General features: G+C 32.3%; 1 long non-coding RNA gene across 3 annotated transcripts; it reads right to left on the bottom strand.

Moving 5' to 3' along the window:
- Positions 1-931: 931 nt before the first annotated feature.
- LOC110944780 lies at positions 932-4132 on the bottom strand. Of its 3 annotated transcripts, XR_002595013.2 has the most exons (5): positions 2143-4132; positions 1807-2031; positions 1538-1698; positions 1320-1446; positions 932-1167 (listed from the first exon to the last, which is right to left on the bottom strand). It is a non-coding gene; the product is annotated as an uncharacterized LOC110944780 (long non-coding RNA). The 3 variants fall into 3 exon arrangements; XR_002595012.2 differs by having other exon boundaries at positions 1807-4124; XR_002595014.2 differs by having other exon boundaries at positions 1538-1651; positions 1807-4122.
- Positions 4133-6706: the final 2574 nt, after the last annotated feature.

Raw genomic sequence — 6706 nt, 5'->3', positions numbered from 1 at the left:
CGGAATTTTATAATTTTAAGTGTGTCTATTGTCTATTCTTTGGTCACACATATTTTTTTCCTATGACTTTTTCTATCATTCTGTCACATAAATAAGAAACAAAGTGACTATGGTGTGGCTAATAGTTATTTATAGCCACACCAAATTTTGTAATTTTAAGTATGACTAAAGAGTAGTAGCGGTCACATGATTTATTACTATAATTGTGGCCAAAAACTATTTTTAGACACAATAGTTTTTAATAATTTTAAGTGTGACTATTATCTAATGTTTGGTCACACATATTTTTTTCTCATAACATTTACTATCATTACGTCACACAAAAGGAAAAACTCATGACGGTGTGACACATCTTTATGTAAAGTCACATTTAAACTTTAAGTGTGGCCATTGTCTAACCTTTAGTCACACATTTTTTCTTACGACGTTTTCTATCATTCTGCCACAAAAACAAAGTGACTATGATATGGCTAATGGTTATTTATAGTCGCACGAAATTTTGTAATTTTAAATGTGACTAAAGAGTAGCTTAGGTCACATTAATTTACTCCAAGTATGACTCTTTCCATTATATAGTAACACGAAATTTTGTTATTTTTAAATGTGACTAAAGAGTAGCAACAGTCACATTAATTTACTCTAAGTGTGACCGATTCTATTTTATACTCACATGAATTGTAAGTGTAAGTGTGGCTATTATCTAACATTTGGTCACACAATTTTTTCCGATAACATTTACTATCATTTCGTCACACAAAAAGAACAAAGTCATGATGGTGTGACACATCTTTATGTAAAGCCATGTAAATTTTATATGTGACTATTTTCTAACTTTGGTCACACATATTGTTGTTCTATGTGATCATTTTCATGTAATTGCCCATTTTATTTACATTTTTTTTAAGTAAAAACAACAATAAACATCAACAAATTTAGAAAATTTAAAACCAAATGATATTTACCAAAAATCCATATGTAAGTTTACAATTGAAATACTATAGACGCACATTTCTAACCGAAACCTATCTACAAAAGTTGCAAACGAAAATGACTACACATACTAGGAACTATTTCTAGGTGGTTTTCTTCAAATCCATATACTCTCTGCTTTAGGACTATAATTTGCATCCATGAGATGCTGGGAAGAATTGCTATAGTAAGTGTATCCTGAAAAGAAAACATCATAGCAAACTGTAAGAGCAATATAAAGAATTATTTCCTTTTGGGTGAATGGGTCCTTAGTAAATAACATTCGGGGAAATTAGATGTAAAACTAAAGCATCTTAAATCCCTGAAATTAAGAGCATATATAAACTAACATTGCTGCCAGAACCCTTGATACATCCTCACTGGGACCATCGATTCCTGGATTGAAATCCATCCTTGAGCCAATCCAATTAAAAGGTCTTGCTATCTTGAACACAAGACCGTTCACTACACCCTCGGCTATTAGGAAAAAAAGAAAAAAAAAGTGCGTGAGCATGCAAGTGTTGGTGTTATAGAGAGAACATAATGTGATATATGTTTGCTTGTTCACCGTATATTAGCCTCTCTATCAATTATTGGGCAGATGCATACAACCATCTATGCTTCTCAACTAAGCCAAATATGCAAGGAGGTGTGTCTTCTTTGAATATGTAGTAAGCAGATCCTGTATGCATTATCATCCATAAAAATTAGTCAAATAAGAGTAGCAAACTAGCAAAAAAAAAAAAAAAAAAAAACTGTATAAGCGAAACAAATCATTCATCTTCATGGAGAAGATATATACAACAAGGTGCAATCTAATTGACACAGCCAGAATACCAGATTATACATCATAGCAAGTCCAGTTGTGTCCTTCTAGTATATCTGTATATTTTAGCACAGAGCTAGAGAAAGAAAGAAACTACACTCAAAAAGATGAACTGCAAAACATCAATGCAGCTCTTAATAAACATGTATTTAATTGAGAGATAGGGGTGCCGAAGTTATAATTAGAGAAGAACTCAAAGGAAGCTTGTATCTACTCCTATTTGGGTCCTCGAGCCCCTGTATAAGAAAATATGGTAATTAATACATCATCATATATGATTAAATTACTAATAGAATTATTAGATACAAATGAATGGCAAAGAAATGATAAACACAAGTTCAGTTTACTTTTTTATGTACGTAACCAGCTGCTATAATGGCACAAACAAGTAAAAACAAAATAAAAATCCCACCCCCCCCAACTATTTGCAGTAACCTGAAAAATATATAATTATCTATTAGAGAATAATGAGATTGAAAAAAGATGAAACTGTCAAGTGGCAATGGAATGGACGAGAGAATGGAATGAGCGAGGTAATGGAATGGGCAAGGGAATGAAATGGATCATTACCATTCCATTGACATGTTCGGTTACCCTATGGGAATGGAATGAATGATTACTTTGTCTTGTTTGCTGCATTATTGTGCACTTAACAAGCCACATCTTCATGATCAAAGTTAACAAGATATAAAAATAATAATATAGATACAATTATTACAAAAACCTACAATCATATATGCTTATACATTACCATATGCTTATACATTTCATGTCGATAAGCTTGCCAAACAGGTTCGGGGGGCTCGAGCATGTCGTTTTCAAATCCCAGAAAGTGATGTATTTAGTACACTTTGTCATCTTATGTCCACCCCTAATGTCAAATTAGGTCTGATATAAACAAAACATATACACCATATACGTTTAACATGTATGGAACATCTACTACTATGACATATAGATTCACTGAAATTCTTGCAGACCCATTAGGCCATTAGTGATGGTAATTTCAAATGTTTTGGCTCCCATACTTTTGAAATAAGAAAGAATTTACAGCCAACATGATTAGATTTATGAACATGAACATCCAATTCAAAGTGGAGAAGGGAACTAAATTAATAACATAACCTCGTGTTTAGTCGAAAAGACGAACAGTTTATTGTAATGTTCATATCAGATAGCTACTTAATAATTAAATGGTTTATTGTAATATTATATCAGAAAACTAAACTTACCATCATTCTCAATATATGATCAGGTAACAGATTGAATGTGGATTTGGAAGTTGAAGAAAAAAAGACGATTGCAAGAAAAAAAAAAAGAAACAGAATATGTGAAAATTATAACTAAATTCAAAGATAAGTTTCTAATCCTTGTTTGGCAGAACTAATATTTGGTTAGTTGCAAGATATACAACAAACAAAATACAAGCATGCACAAAGAGCCAAAGTTACAATATTAATCAATTGCAATTCTTTGAAATTCAATATTCAAGCAGACATCAATATTCACGCGTGGAAAATTGTTTTAATTTGCTAGCACAATGGTTCAATTAAATCACACACTGAACCCTAATGTGTTCAACTACCAAAGAATTTAGGGAAACCTAATAACACTAAACAATCCAACCAAAAAATAATCAAAAGAAGGATAACAACGACAAAAGAAGGCTTACTAGAGAACCGAAGTTCTCCGTTTCCAAAGCAGAGTGGGACGAGACAATCGACGAACAATATTTGAGCGGCAAAATATAACGTTTTTTTTATCACAATCCATTCATTGTTTATAAGATACGAAGAAATCATAGATGAAGAGAGTAAATCGTTTCGGAGGATATGAAGAAATCATCGTTCAATTGTTTCATAGGATGTGAAGAAATCATCGTTCAATTGAAGAAGAGGGGCAAAACAGAGAAACACCCTTGTGAAGTTATGAGCCTCAATTGAACCCACCACCACCACGACCTCGCCCGTATCCACGGCCACCATCAAGACCTCACCTGTTTACCTTCAATCTATCTAATAATCTTGATTAAGATTATTTGTCAGACAAACAGTTCAACAATTTCATCCAAACCCTATCAATACAAAGTGACGAACATTAGATAGGGTTTGAATCCGGCAGAAATCGAACTGTCCTCTGTGAGGCTGACCAGATCTTGTCATCTTGAAACCCAAGAAATTGAGATAACGAAGGAATTGAGCAGAACAACCGAGGAGATATCTATCGCTAGCAGAAGAGACAAGGTGTATGCGGCTGATTTTGTTTGGAGGTGTAGTTTAGGGTTCAAAACATAGGTTAAGGAAAATAGAGGGAAAACGAAATTTTTTGGGTAAATGGTGAGGAAAATAGAGGGAAATACGAAATTTTTTAGTCAAACTATGGAATGAAAATTATAGCTCATTTTTTATCTTTTACATACAAATAATTTTTTAGGTAAATTGTGAGAATGAAAATTAAAGTTCCTTTTTAATATTTATAAAAAATAATCAAAGACTTATAAAAAGTAATATTATATTGTATATAAAAGTATGGTCCATTAAGATACGTTTGATTTACTATTGTCTGTTAAGGCCCACTATGGTTTAATACGGTTCATTATGGTTCATTACAGATACATGATCCACTATTGGCAATTACAATCCATTAAGACCCAAAATGGTTTATTAACCCATATATGATTCACTACTTGCGATCCATCAAGGCCCAATATAGTCAATTAAAACATATTATGATTTATTATTGTTCATCGTGATCCATAAGACCCGATATGGTCCACTAAGATATATATGATCCACTATTATCCATTGTGAGCCATTAAGGCCCAATATGGTTCATTAACCCATATATGATTCACTACTTGTGATCCATCAAGGCCCAATATGGTCCACCAAGATACATATGATCCACTATTGTCCATTGTGATCCATTAAAATCCAATATGGTTCATTAACCCATATATGACTCACTATTAGCCATTGTGATCCATTAAGGCCATATATGGTCCATTAAGATATATATGATCCACTATTGTCCATCGTGCTCCATTAAGGTCCAACATGGTCCATTAATACTTGTATGATCTAATATTGTCCATTGTGATTCACTAACACCCACTATGGTTCATTAACACATATTTGATCCACTATTTGTCATTGTGGTCCGTTTAGGCCCAATATGGTCTACTAAAACACGTATGATCCACTATTGGCTGTTGTAATCCACTAAGGGCAGTAAGACATGCATGATCCACTATTAGCCATTGTGATCTATTTAGGACTAACATGGTCCATTAAGAGATGTTTGGTCTATTATTGTTCATTGTGATTCATAAATGCCCAATATGGTCCATTAACACATCTATAACCCATTATTGCCGAATGTACCGTACTGAACCGAAAGTATGGGTACCGAAAAGAATACTGAAGGTACTGGTATTTGAAAGTTAATTTGAGTAAAATACCGGTACCATACTGAAGGTACCGTACTGAACCGAAAGTATGGGTACCGAAAAGAATTCGATACGGGAAATTCGGTACCGGTATAATTAATTTACATACATTAAAAATGTATCTAAACGTCACTAATATGCATATGTTAACATATTATTTAGAAGGTTTAGAGTATATAATATTTAATAATAAGTTGAATTTTTAGATGTGTAGTGAGGGATTTTTAATATTAAATAATATAATTTTTTAAATGAGAATAATATTGTAGAGGAAAGTTTCGTATGAAATATTTGTGGGGGAAGTTTAAGTTGTAGGATAAATATTTTGGGGGGAAATTTTAGAATGAAATATTTTGGGGGGAAGTTTAATTTTTAGAATGAAGTATTTTGGGGAGAATTTTAAAAAATGTAGTAAGTTTAACATTTTGCCACACATTTTTTCCATGACATTTGATAAGATTTCGTCACACGAAATAACCAAAGTGAAGATGGTGTGACGAATGTTTATGTAAGCCATATGAAATTTTGTAACTTTAATTGTGAAAATTGTCTAACCTTTGGTTACACAAAGTAATATACGTGGCCATATGTATTAGTTTTTAGCCACATTATAAACATATAATGTGATCTTAGATCACATTTGGCCACACATTTTCAGTGTGACTGTTTTTTGTTAATGTGTAGCTAAAGGTTTCGAATAAATCTATTTTAGTCACATGAAACAAATATTGTGGCCGTAGATCCCATTTGGCAACCCCTTTTTGCATGACTAATAAATGTCACAGTTTTTTACTTAAAATGTGGCTAAAGGTTTTGAATATATGCATGTTATTGGTCACATAAAAACAAATACTGTGATCATAGATAAGAATTTGCCACACTTTGCTAGAGTGGCTAGTATATGTCACAGTTTTTTTCTTAAAGTGTGACTAAGTGTGTTAAATACATGTTTTTTTGTCGCATGAAACAAAAATATGTGGCCATAGATCACATTTAGGCACACATTTCAAGTTGTGACTATTGTTTTGTTAAAAGTGTAGCTAAAGGTTCCGAACTGGTATAAATGGTCACATAAATAATAAAATGTGTTGCTGAAGGTGTTTTAAAATGTGAAAATGACCTTTGGCCACACAATTTTTCAAATATGTGGCAGGGCGGTTTTGCCAAAAGTGTGGTCGTATCCCCTTTTTCATGTATGTACAAAATAAAGTATTAATCTTAACATATTTTGAATATAAAATAGACATACTTTGATAGTATGGGATGAAGTACGCTACAAAAGGTTTACCCACTGCTCTAGCTAATTGTCCACCCTTTCCAAGTGCGATTTCTATAAAAAAATCACATTTTTGAACAAAGGGTAAAATCGTAAATTAATGTTATGTAAGCTTATACTATATATCAATATTTTATAACTAAAGTTTCAATTACAGAAAGTAATTTATGTATAGTATATATATCTC

This window comes from Helianthus annuus, chromosome 1 (genome assembly GCF_002127325.2).
Source record: "Helianthus annuus cultivar XRQ/B chromosome 1, HanXRQr2.0-SUNRISE, whole genome shotgun sequence".
Taxonomy (NCBI): domain Eukaryota; kingdom Viridiplantae; phylum Streptophyta; class Magnoliopsida; order Asterales; family Asteraceae; genus Helianthus; species Helianthus annuus.
This window is presented reverse-complemented; position numbering and strand designations above follow the sequence as displayed.